General features: G+C 42.2%; 1 protein-coding gene across 2 annotated transcripts in view; it reads left to right on the top strand.

Moving 5' to 3' along the window:
* Positions 1 to 6857, top strand: part of LOC138641955 (cryptochrome DASH-like) — a 39713-nt gene extending 32856 nt beyond the window's left edge. For both annotated transcript variants that reach the window (XM_069729794.1, XM_069729795.1), the window contains exon 14: positions 5703 to 6857. The gene's annotated coding sequence lies outside the window, so the exon portion shown is untranslated. The remainder of the gene's footprint in view (positions 1 to 5702) is intronic.
* The last annotated feature ends 6454 nt before the right edge of the window (positions 6858 to 13311 follow it).

The raw sequence follows: 13311 nt of genomic DNA, 5'->3' as shown, positions 1-13311 counted from the left end.
ATAAAACATTCTTCTTCTGTAATGTGACACACAGAATTGTGACATAAGAAACATCTAATGCACATGTGTTGGCTACAAAGTTACACCTTGTATGAACCTTATGCACCTTTTTACAATACTTTATTGTCTTATGTGTAGCATATGTGCTGGAAAGCTACTGACGTACACTTCATACATGTCCATAAGGCTTTACTGCCTAGCGGAGGCCAAATGAGCGACCAGTAAACAATGTATCAGGGCAAACGTGGTCAGTTTTTGCTCTTATTTTAAACCCGCTGTTACCCGGCTTAAGCCATTATTAAATCTGCATTATGGTTACAGAGATATGGACCTTTTTTTTTTGGGGGGGGGGTGGATTTTATGATCTTTACAAGGGGGCGTAACTCACTGGATTCTCTGGGGATGTGTTGATAGACTGTTAAGCATTATTACACGGTAAGCAATGTCTCCTAGGTGAAGACCATAAACCTTATCACTGAATATAAAGGCCCATAACTCTTGGCCCATATGGTGAATTTTAAAAAAACAACAACAACAACCCCTTAACGACGACTGACGGGCATAGCACGTCATGAGCTGGTGTCAGTTCCGGCATCACGACGTGCTATGTCCGTCATGCATTTAAAGTGTCACTGTGACAGTTCAGTGCCGACAGGTGACAGTGACAGCTGAGCGGCAAGGGAAAGAGGTGCGGGGGATCCATGCCATCGGTCCCCACACTTAGAGGGCTGCGATCAGTCAATCAGTGCAACTGACTGATCACAACATGATTGCGCAACAGGTTCTGAAAGCTGGAGCTCGGCGCTGCTAGTGGCTGAGCTCCTGCACTAGCAGCCAGGGAGGGTGCCAGCAGTGCCCCTGGCTGTTTAACTCCCTAAATACTGCGATTGAGAGAAGTTGGAACATTTAGGAGGGTCCCTCTCCCTTCATATCAACGCCATAGTGACCCAGGTCACTATGCTGGTGAAAGCTTTAGACCATGCTTCTTAAACCATGTGGTATGCCACATTTTTGTGCATCTCTGAAAAGAGTAACACCACTGAACAGAGGCCAGGCATTGTAGTGGGTGGCTCCCTCAGGGGTTTCATCTGAATCACGTCACTCAGAGATTTAGATGGAAACCCCGATGTGAGTGCTCAGTGTAGAGCGCCGGATAAATGTGATCTAAAATGTTATGTAAATTGTTCCCAACAAAAGTTTCAACTCAATTCACAAAAAAAGCCTCCACTTAGGTGGGTCATCTGTTAACGGAAATATAGGGGCTTCCACGTTACTGGTAGCACAAAGGCTTTGGAAAAGCGCTATGGCTCCTCACCCCACAAAAGAATTCAGTGAACTCCGCACTCCCAGATCCAAATGCCCCCTCCCTTCTGAGCCCCACAATGTGCCTAAGTTAGCGTCCACATGTTTGGCAGGGGTATAATTTCCAAAATGGGGTCACTTCAGGGGGTATTCTGCTCTTCTAGCAATTAGAGGCGCTGTATATGGAGTACGCAAACTATTCTAGGAAAATCTGCTCTCTAGGAGGCAAATAGCGCTCCGTCTCTCCCGAGTTTCGCCGTGTGGCTAAGCAGTACTCTACAGCTACATATGGGGTATTTTCTACATTCAGCAGAAATTATGGGGCAAATTTTTGTGCCATTTTTAGCCATGTCCCTATGTGAAAATGTAAAATCTGGGGATAAAAAAATTTTTTTGTGGTAAAAATGTAATTACTTTCTTCACTGCCCAGTGGTATAGAATTCTGTGACACACTTGTGGTGTCAATATGATCACTGCACCGTTAGATAAATACATTGAGTCATGTAGTTTGTAAAATGGGGTCACTTATGGGGGATTCTAAAATCTGCACTATACTACTATGCTCCTTACCTTCTGAACTTTGCCATGTGTCTCAAAAGAAGTTCCCGATTACATGATAGGGTATTGGTGCAAAAAATTTCACAACAAACTGTGGTCAATTTTTCCTATTAGCCCTTTTAAAAATTAAACATTTGGGGCCAAAAACAACATTTAAGCGGTAAAAATTTTAATTATTCTTTCTTCACCACCCAATGGTATAATATTCTGGGAGTCACATGTGGTGTCAACATGTTCACTGTACCCCTAGATGAATTCATTGAGAGGTGTAGCTTGTAAAATTATGTCACTTATGTGATGTTCTGCTGTTCTTGCACCTCAGGGGCTCTGCCAATGTGACATGGCACCCTCAAACCATTCCAACAAAATCTGAACTCCAATATGGCACTACTTCCCTTCTAAGCTTTGCAGTGTGCCTCAAAAGTATGGGGTATTGGCGCGCTCAGGAGAAATTGCTCCAAAAATTGTATGGTGCATTTTCTATTGTTATCCTTGTGAATATAAAACATTGGGGCTAAAAAAAACATTTTGTGGGAAAAATGTGATTATTTTATTTTCATGGCTCTACGTTATGAACTTCTGTAAAGCACCTGTGGGTTCAAGGTGCTCATCAAACATCTAGGTACATTCCTTGTGGGGGTCTATTCTCCACTTGTGGAGGGTTTCCACTGTTTTGGCACATCAAGGGCTCTACGAATGCAACATGGCGTCAGCTGTTGATTCCAACTATTTTTGCGTTCAAAAAGTCAAACAGTGCTCCTTCCCTTCTGAGTCGTGCCACGCTCCCAAATATGGGGTATTGGCGTACTGAAGAGAAATTGTACAACAAATTTTGAGGTTTGTGTTCTCCTTGTGAAAATAAAAAAAAATGGGGTTACAGTAACATTTTTGTGAAAAAAGTGAAATGTTCATTTTTTTCCTTCCACGTTGCATTAATTCCTGTGAAGCACCTGCAGTTTTTGAGCACCTGAGGGTTGCAGGTTGAGAATGCTGTCACTTTTGAGTATTTTCTGTCATAGAGGCCCCCAAAATCACTTCAAATGTTATGTGGTTCCTTAAAAAAAAAATTTTTTTAATTTTTTGTAAAAATTAGAAATTGCTGGTCAACCTTTAACACTCTTCTAACTTCTTAATAAAAAAAAATGTATTGATGTCAAGTAGAAATGTGGTAAATGTTTTTCATTAACTATTTATTTTGGGTGTCATAACTCTCTGGTATAAAAACATAAGAATTAAAGGTTAGAAAATTTTTTGCCAGATTTCCAATATCTTCACAAATAAAAACAAGTCATATCAAACAAATTTTACCGCCGCAATATGTCACAAAAAACCTGTCTCAGAATCAGTGGGATCTGTTTAAACGTTCCAGAGTTATTACCACATAAAGTGACACCGGTCAGATTTACAAAAATGAGGGTCGGTCATTAACGTACTCGGTCCTTAACGAGATAAATGGTAAATCAATACAAAGCTTATAATGTACAGTGGGGCAAAAAAGTATTTAGTCAGTCAGCAATAGTGCAAGTTCCACCAGTTAAAAAGATGAGAGGCATCTGTAATTTACATCATAGGTAGACCTCAACTATGGGAGAAAAACTGAGAAAAAAAAATCCAGAAAATCACATTGTCTGTTTTGTTATCATTTTTTTTGCATATTATGGTGGAAAATAAGTATTTGGTCAGAAACAAACAATCAAGATTTCTGGCTCTCACAGACCTGTAACTTCCTCTTTAAGAGTCTCCTCTTTCCTCCATTCATTACCTGTAGTAACGGCACCTGTTTAAACTTGTTATCAGTATAAAAAGACACCTGTGCACACCCTCAAACAGTCTGACTCCAAACTCCACTATGGTGAAGACCAAAGAGCTGTCAAAGGACACCAGAAACAAAATTGTAGCCCTGCACCAGGCTGGGAAGACTGAATCTGCAATAGCCAACCAGCTTGGAGTGAAGAAATCAACAGTGGGAGCAATAATTAGAAAATGGAAGACATACAAGACCACTGATAATCTCCCTCGATCTGGGGCTCCACGCAAAATCCCACCCCGTGGGGTCAGAATGATCACAAGAATGGTGAGCAAAAATCCCAGAACCACGCGGGGGGACCTAGTGAATGAACTGCAGAGAGCTGGGACCAATGTAACAAGGCCTACCATAAGTAACACACTACGCCACCATGGACTCAGATCCTGCAGTGCCAGACGTGTCCCACTGCTTAAGCCAGTACATGTCCGGGCCCATCTGAAGTTTGCTAGAGAGCATTTGGATGATCCAGAGGAGTTTTGGGAGAATGTCCTATGGTCTGATGAAACCAAACTGGAACTGTTTGGTAGAAACACAACTTGTCGTGTTTGGAGGAAAAAGAATACTGAGTTGCATCCATCAAACACCATACCTACTGTAAAGCATGGTGGTGGAAACCTCATGCTTTGGGGCTGTTTCTCTGCAAAGGGGCCAGGACGACTGATCCGGGTACATGAAAGAATGAATGGGGCCATGTATCGTGAGATTTTGAGTGCAAACCTCCTTCCATCAGCAAGGGCATTGAAGATGAAACGTGGCTGGGTCTTTCAACATGACAATGATCCAAAGCACACCGCCAGGGCAATGAAGGAGTGGCTTCGTAAGAAGCATTTCAAGGTCCTGGAGTGGCCTAGCCAGTTTCCAGATCTCAACCCTATAGAAAACCTTTGGAGGGAGTTGAAAGTCCGTGTTGCCAAGCGAAAAGCCAAAAACATCACTGCTCTAGAGGAGATCTGCATGGAGGAATGGGCCAACATACCAACAGTGTGTGGCAACCTTGTGAAGACTTACAGAAAACGTTTGACCTCTGTCATTGCCAACAAAGGATATATTACAAAGTATTGAGATGAAATTTTGTTTCTGACCAAATACTTATTTTCCACCATAATATGCAAATAAAATGTTAAAAAAATAGACAATGTGATTTTCGGGATTTTTTTTCCTCAGTTTGTCTCCCATAGTTGAGGTCTACCTATGATGTAAATTACAGACGCCTCTCATCTTTTTAAGTGGTGGAACTTGCACTATTGCTGACTGACTAAATACTTTTTTGCCCCACTGTATATGTTGTCAGATCCCGTATTAGCCTATGGGTGACAGATGCCACTGTTTGGTACCTAATCAAACATCGAAATTGGGTTAACTCTATCACAGTCTGAATGGTATTATAAATTATTAGATAATAATTAATTATATATTATAAAAATAACTTCAGAACTCAGCAAATTTTGTATTACTGCTTTGTCCAGTAAGTTTGTCTAATTAGACTTCATCCATTAGGATAGATGCTGTATTGCTTTGCACTTTGCACTTATTCTCAACACCCAGGAAGTTCCTCTCCCAACAAACAGTGTGATTTTCTATAAATTAGAGTAGCCAAAACATAGTGTAAAACTTACTCAATTTGAGAATAAAATCTGCTCAGTGTCCTGCCTAACTCTGGGTTTCGCCCTTTCAGCTGCATCAAGAGTCATAGGATTAGCTCCATTTAAAATTTGATATAGAGACTTCATATGTGCAATATAATTTGACAAAGAAAAATGAAGGAGCTTCCAAACAACTGGGTCTCTAAGTTGAGTCTGTTTCATTTTTACTTGACCTCGTTAACTATAACGAACTGTTCCATATATAAGTAACACTATTGCTCTTCTGCTGTTTGCCCAGAATTCTGCGCACATTTCAAATAGAGAATCGCTCATGTGTCTGCCCTAACGGGTCTTTGAGAAGACATGAAAAATATTTAATTTTAAATTTTAAAAATACTATGCGGATATTTTTTTGGTTTATATCTATATAACTACTTTTTTTTTCTTCTCAGGCTGGTGGTGCAGCATCATCTAGGACAGGAAAAGGACCATCACACACTCCAAAACAGCACAAGAATAGAGGAATAGATTTCTACTTTTCTCGAAATAAAAATATGTGACTGCAGCGTACGATATGGCCAGGACAATGCAATACTGTATACGTATCCCAACTCCAGAAAGACACAGGAATAGGAATAAGATGTAATCATAACATAACATAGAATGGAAGACGTGAGAACCGCTGCAATCTAATCAGGTGGATGTCTTCTAATGACATGTAGCTTCAGAATTAAAATAAAATCCTCCACACTCCAGATGTTCTACTAAAGAGTAATATGGAACTTGCGGCCCCCTGTAATAGTGATCATGGGGCCCCTAAATATATAAGATTTATCACATACTCTTTGATTAGGTGATAAATGTTCTTTTGTAGAAAAAACCTTTAAATAAGAGCATCTCCTCAGCAGAGGCACTAGCAATTTTGTTGGGGTATTGCCTATAGCATTTTAGTGCCAGAAAAAGTTGTTGATTAGACCACTTGGTGCCTGACCAAGAAACCTCAATCCTATCTTTTGTAAATACTTAAAATTGCTTAAATGGCACCTGCTGATGTATGCATTAGAGGTCATTTAATAAATGTTTGCACTTAAAGGGACACTGTCACCTGAATTTGGAGGGAACAATCTTCAGCCATGGAGGCAGGGTTTTTGGGTTTTTGATTCACCCTTTCCTTACCCGCTGGCTGCATGCTGGCTGCAATATTGGATTGAAGTTCATTCTCTGTCCTCCATAGTACATGCCTGCACAAGGCAAGGTTATGGTATAAACCGTTCTTCTTGAGATATGAAAGGAGTTGTTTCAAGTGCCTATTTTGAGGAGTGCACCGCTCCTCGGCCTCCTGCCTTCTTTCTCTCTCTGGTGGCGGTGCGCTCTTGAATATTATTGACAGTTCAAGGATAGACTGAGACAAATCCTTTAATTTCTGAATCTTATTTCAGTTTCCTGACCTGTTTGGGCTCCTGTGGACCGATGATGATATGTTCAGTGCACAGAGATCACTATTTTCAAGACTGTTACATTGTATGTTGAAGCAAAAGAAAAATACTGTTTATTCTGTTCTTAGTTATTGCCAGGCCAAAAATAAAAATTAATTTGGAACTTTTAAAGTTTTTTTTTAGTGTTAATGGTTTTTTGTACCTTTTAGGCTAAGTTCACATTAGCGTTGTGCGGGGCAGTGTCGGGCGCCCCTATATTTAACATGGAGGGCGCATGGACATGCGTTGCCTTGCGTTTTGTGACGCATGCGTCATTTTGGTACAACTGTCAGGGCGCAGAAAACGCTGCATGATGCAGTTTTTTCTGCGCCAAAAATCGTGCAAAAATGAACGCATGCGTCACAAAAAGCTGCGTTGTGCATGCGTTTTTGCATGCGTTGTGCGTTGCATCGCCGATGCTGCCCCGCACAACGCTAATGTGAACGTAGCCTTACAGCTTAGACTTTTGTACTCTCCTTATATCAGTAGATTGTGGATGTGACTGTCGTTGTGGGCAGTTCGGGTGCCCGTCTGGACAGGAGCTGGATCTGCCTGTTTGTTCTGTAAATTGGACCAGACTAAAGTGTGCTGCAATTTTTTTTTTTTTTTTTCCACACGGACTTGTGGTCCTTGTGAGGAATAGCCCATATGCATTGGCACATAAGCTAACGCTGGTCATCGCGCTCTGTCCGTCCTCCACATGCACAGCACACGGACAAAAATAAGTTAGTGAACCCTAACTGTGGCCAGTTTATACATGACATCATCGGGGTGTGTATGGAGGGAGGATGGGGCGGGAAGCCCATAAATATGTTCTCAATGGAGTTTTTCGCTTTATTTCCTCATTATAGAAAATTTCCTCATGGACATGAAAGGAATTTTTGTACAGTCATGTGTTATTAAAAACCAAAGACAAGACTGCAGCTTTGTAATGTCACATAACAAGAAGGAAGCTCACAGTAATCATGGCACAACGTATCACTCTTATAGGGGTAATGTACATCCAAATGACACAAAACAGGAATAACAAAAACATAGTACTTTCATAAAAATAGGCGTTAGTTACAACCGTGACTGGATCCATATACAGCTCTAAGGGTTAGTCCACATCCTGGAAAAGGCAGGAGCAGTCAGCCATTAACAATAGTTTTGGGTCCTTGTGGAAAATCACTTGTGCCCCAGCACATTGACAAAATTGGTAAGAGTGTGATCAGTTGTGCACGAGGATAAAACACGGACTGAAACAAAGTTCATGTGAACGACCCAAAGGCTATGTGCACACGTTCATGGATTTTTCACGTTTTTTTCTGCCATTTTCCGCTGAAAAAACGCTTACATTAAGCATCCCATCATTTCAATGCATTCCGCAATTTTTGTGCACATGCTGCGCTTTTTTCTGCAAAAAAACGCATCGTGGTAAACAATGCAGCATGTTCATTAATTTTGCGGATTTTTTGCGTTTTCGCCGCTATATTATTACATTGGGAAGCTCTGGGGGAAAAAAGCAAAAAATCCACAAAAAACGAGCAAAAACGATAAAAACGCATGCGGATTTCCTAAAGAAAGAGTCCGGTTTTGTTCAGAAAAATTCTGCAGACATTCCTGAACGTGTGCACATTGCCTAAATCTTGGTTCAGATGGCTGCTTGAGAAGAATAATGGTCCAGTCCCGGTCCGGTCACCGGCTCATTGTTTCCCATAGTGCATTTACGTTTGGTCCATAAAAGGAATCAAACTACGGTAATTATTTTTTTCACTTGGACCGTCAATCTATGTTAAACTTGAAAAATTGTTGGTGTGCAGAGGCTTGCTGGTTTTTATTGGATACATGCTGCCTAGGTGCACATGGGCAACAAGCAAACTGACTGAAAAGAACCCCTGGACTTGGAGGAGTAGGTATGTAGTAGCGTCTTGCATTTTACAAAATTACATATTCCCAATATTTCCCACAAAAAAAAAAAAAAACTACCCATCTCCAAGATTCTCTACACTTGATGTATTCTTACTAATTTTATTCAGTCAGTAACTGGGAACTACTGCACTAACCTGTGTTTCCTGTTTTGCAAGACAAAAATCTCTAACTTCTTCCTATTTGCAGTATGTGTATGTACTGCACACATAGATACAGAGCGATAGATACCATTCATTGTCCTGATGTACAACTATAAAATGTAAGGGTCTGTGCACATGGTATTTGCAGCAGTTGTTGGTGCAGCAAAAAAACAGTGTTGGAAGGAAAAATGCTACATAAAAGTGCATTTTTGGCACATTTTTACCTGCATTTGTATTCTTTCCCATTAATTTGAATGGGGGAAACACTGCAAAAATGCTGATAATAATTCACACACTGCAGATTTGAAAATACGCTCTCCTGGTAAATAAAACAGTATATAGTAGTCTTGACATGTTAATACAAATGGGGACAAATTGTCTTAGAAATACATATAAGCACGAGAAAAAAAGACGATCAAACATCCCAAGTAAATATCAAAATACAAAATGTTAAATACCGTATGCAGGATGAAGGAAACAGGAGCTATGCACACAAGTGAGAGGACAAAAGGCACAAAGCAAGGGTTACTGTATATATTGTGATGCAGTGACCCATGCTACAGCTAGGGGGCGCTGTGTGTGTGCCACTCAGGATACGCATGGAGGCGTATCTGTAATGGTGATAATGAAACAGTGTCCGGCGTGATTGTAAATGGCTGGTATGTGTTGCAGAGGGAGTCTGCGCTGTAAGCCTGAAGTAATGTTGTTCTGGGACCTGTAGTCCCACAAGTATTTGTATAGTTTGTAAAGGGAGGCTTGCAGGGTTAGTCGGAGAGCTGGGTGGGTCTGTCTAACCACACACACACCCCACCTATGGGAGTGGTTACAGGTACATAATGTGACCATGGTGTGGTCACATGGTCTCTGTGGTAGACAGTGTATAGGTCCTGGACAGCTTGTGTGTTGGGAGGTCCTGTGTGTTGACTGGATCGCTGAATAGCACACTGAGAGACTTGTGTGTTGGAAGATCCTGGGAGTAGGATCGGGTCTCTGAATAGCGCACTCAGAAGCCTTGGATCTGAAGGCCTGTGTTGGGAGATCCTGGGAGTAGGATCGGATCCCTGAATAGCGCACTGAGAGGCCTTGGATCTGAAGGCCTGTGTTGGGAGATCCTGGGAGTAGGATCGGATCCCTGAATAGCGCACTGAGGCCTTGGATCTGAAGGCCTGTGTTGGAAGTCCTGGGAGTAGGACTTCCTGAATAGCACAACCTGTGTTGGAAGTCCTGGGAGTAGGACTTCCTGAAGCGCTAATGGGAAGGTGTGTATGCGGAGTCTGTGATGGCACTGCATTGGGGGAGCTACAGCCCGTCTGAGGATCTGGACTGTCAGGTGGCCTAGTGAGCAAGGCATTGTCCGGGACGGTGATCCCAGTTCGGCAGCTTCCCTGGGAGAGTACTGACAGGAGTCAGCGCATGGAGCAGGAGCTCCTGGAAGGTAACCCAGAGTATGGGGAACTGTGTGCACTGACAGGTAGTCAGTTAATGAACTGTGCGGTCACCCATGGTAACTGGACGGAGTAAGGTCCAGCATGTTTAGAGACTGCAACATAATGCTGTCGGTTGGTGCCTATTGTGTTCCATGAAGTGTAATGGACTATGTGTAGGCATGTGATGTGCAACATGGCCTACGGTGTGGTTTATGATGTCTGAATAAACTAAAATAGACTGCTTATGTGGAATAACGTGCCTGTGTGATTGAATCCCGTTGCTAAGGCTGGGTTCACATTGCATTAGTGGGTGTCCGCTAACAGAATCCGTTACATGGCGCAATTGGTGCAATTAACGCTATGTAACCGATCCGTTAGCGCACCCATTGACCGCAATGTAACTAACGCATCGCTAACGTATGCCTTTTTTGGCATGCGTCAGCGATGTCCCATTATTTTCGGACAGACCTCGAACGCTGCTTGCAGCGTTCAGGGTCTGTTCTTCGCTAGCGCAGATCGGGCATCTGCGCTAGCGGGATCGCTAAATGCAATCCCTTTTTGGACATTGCGTTAGCGCATTCCGCACTAACACAATGTGAACCTAGCCTAAACGAGTGTCCCCCAACACATGCAGTAAGCGCTATTTCACAATATCATATACACTATTTGGTATAATTGAAACTGATGATGTGAAAATATAATACATGGTGTGAGGCAGTGAGGGGGATCAAATGTGAGGATCGATATGTATCCCCCTGAATAGAAACATATTAAACCCACTGTAGTGCATTGCAATCACAGATATAGCTGTGGTTACAGTGGAAAATAAAAGTAAGTCAAGTTATTTAGAAAAGCCCTTTAAAGGGACACTGTCACCTGAATTTGGAGGGAACAATCTTCATCCATGGAGGCGGGGTTTTGGGGTTTTTGATTCACCCTTTCCTTACCCGCTGGCTGCCTGTTGCCTGCAATATTGGATTGAAGTTTATTCTATGTCCTCCGTAGTACATGCCTGCACAAGGCAATCTTGCCTTGCGCAGGCGTGTACTATGGAGGACAGAGAATGAACTTCAATCCAATATTGCAGGCAGCGGGTAAGGAAAGGGTGAATCAAACACCCAAAAACCCCACCTCCATGGCTGAAGATTGTTCCCTCCAAATTCAGGTGACAGTGTCCCTTTAAGGGCTTTTGTTTTTGGAGCGATCTACAGGATGGTAGTGGAGCAGTTTGCGTCCTCCAGACCGGGTCTTACAAAGTGGCCCATGGACACAGATTCCATTTAAACCTGCAGTTGGGTGTGTCAGTCTTGGTTTGCAAGATTCAGTTTGTGTGAAGTAACACAGAGCCAAGCAAAGCCAAAAGGCCTGGCACCCCTCAGTGTGACACCGCGGTTCAGTCGCCCACGGCAACCGGTCTCTGATACAGCCTGTCTTGACGCTCCGGCTGCGATCTGGAGGACACTTTGTTTTCCAGTTGTGAGTTTCTTTGGACATTAAAAGACATTTGCTTTGAACTTTTCTGTGGTCCCCGCCTATCTGTTGCACTGCACCAACCCCGCTGCACTACAATGGTCAAACATCATGCACTACAACCAGGTGGGGAGCAATGAAAAAGAAGGAATATGCAAAATACAGGGATTTCTTTTTTTTAAAAAAAATAGCGAATTTTGTTAATGCAAAACTACAGACAAAAGGTATGATAAAAACATTTTAAAAAGCCCATTATTTTTAGATTCTGTCTCACAATTGAAGTGTACCTACGATTAAAAAGTGCAGACCTCTCCGTTCTTTGTAGGTGGGAAAACTTGCAAAATCTGCAGTGTGTCAAATACTTATTCTTATTTTCCCCACTGTATACTGTATGTATTAACGTATCCATCACAGTGTATTGCCCATTATATACCGTACCTTCTAGTGCTACCTAGTTGCCATTACATTACGACATGTGTCATTTCCGGTTTGCGGCTCCATATGATTAGTTTGGATCTCCTTTTTAAACTCCCCCCCCCTCACCTTATTATGCAGCCTCATGAAGGCTGGTCTAAAACACGCATTGGGGCGGCCGCACAAGCATCTGGGGACCCCTCTCCGCACTGGCATTCATTTCAGGTATATATACAGCACACTTACCTTTTATAGGTGTCTAACAATTTTTGTTCTACACATTCATCTGTGGCTATCATTCATCATGATACCTTACCACTTGCTTGTAGTGCAGGACGTTTGACCATGTATTATATTTACACATCATCATTTTCGATGATGCTAAATATTGTATGATATATCTATGCCCCCTTGCTTTGCGCCCTGTTTGTCCTCTCGCACATGTGCATAGCTCCTGTTTCCTCCTTTCTGTATGTTTTTTTTTTTTTTTATATAAAATTTAGTATTTTGATTTTTACTTGGGACGGTTGAATGTAGTCTTTTCTGGTTCATGACAGCGCGACAAACACTGCTTCTGATTGGCGGTAAAATCATTACCGCCGGTCAGACAGCCGCGGTTCCCACACTGTCATTTGACAGCCCACAGCTGTAATCAGAGGTATGAAGTTTATCTGCGGTCACTAGTGCAGGCTGATTTACTGCTCCCATTAGACTACGCCTGCTGCCGCTAATAACAATGAGCGCAGGCGGTGGCTGATGGGACTATTCATCAGCTAGCGCCTGCATTCTAAATAAATAAATAATTTAAAAAAAACTGCGTTGGTTCCCCTCTATTTGATAACCAGCCAGGCAAAACTGACAGCTGGGGGCTGAAACCCTCAGCTGTCAGCATTAGCATGTCTGGTTATCAAGAATAGAGGGGTCCCCACGCTGTTTATTTTGAATTATTTAAATAAATTAAAAAAAAGTGTGAGGTTCCCCGCATTTGACAACCAGCCTTGTTAAAGCAGACAGCTGGGGGCTGGTATTCTGAAGCTTGTAGGGGGCCATGGATATTGACCCCCAGCCTAAAAATAGCAGCCCACAGCTGCCCAGAAAAGGTACATCTACACTCCCTGACAGAAGTTATGCCGCTTATCCATGTTATGTACATAAAAGCTTATAACCTGACGTTAAATTCATCCATTGGTTGTAGAAATTATTCTTTTGAAAGCTGAAACCCTC

Source organism: Ranitomeya imitator, chromosome 6, assembly GCF_032444005.1.
Source record: "Ranitomeya imitator isolate aRanImi1 chromosome 6, aRanImi1.pri, whole genome shotgun sequence".
Lineage (NCBI taxonomy): Eukaryota > Metazoa > Chordata > Amphibia > Anura > Dendrobatidae > Ranitomeya > Ranitomeya imitator.
This window is presented reverse-complemented; position numbering and strand designations above follow the sequence as displayed.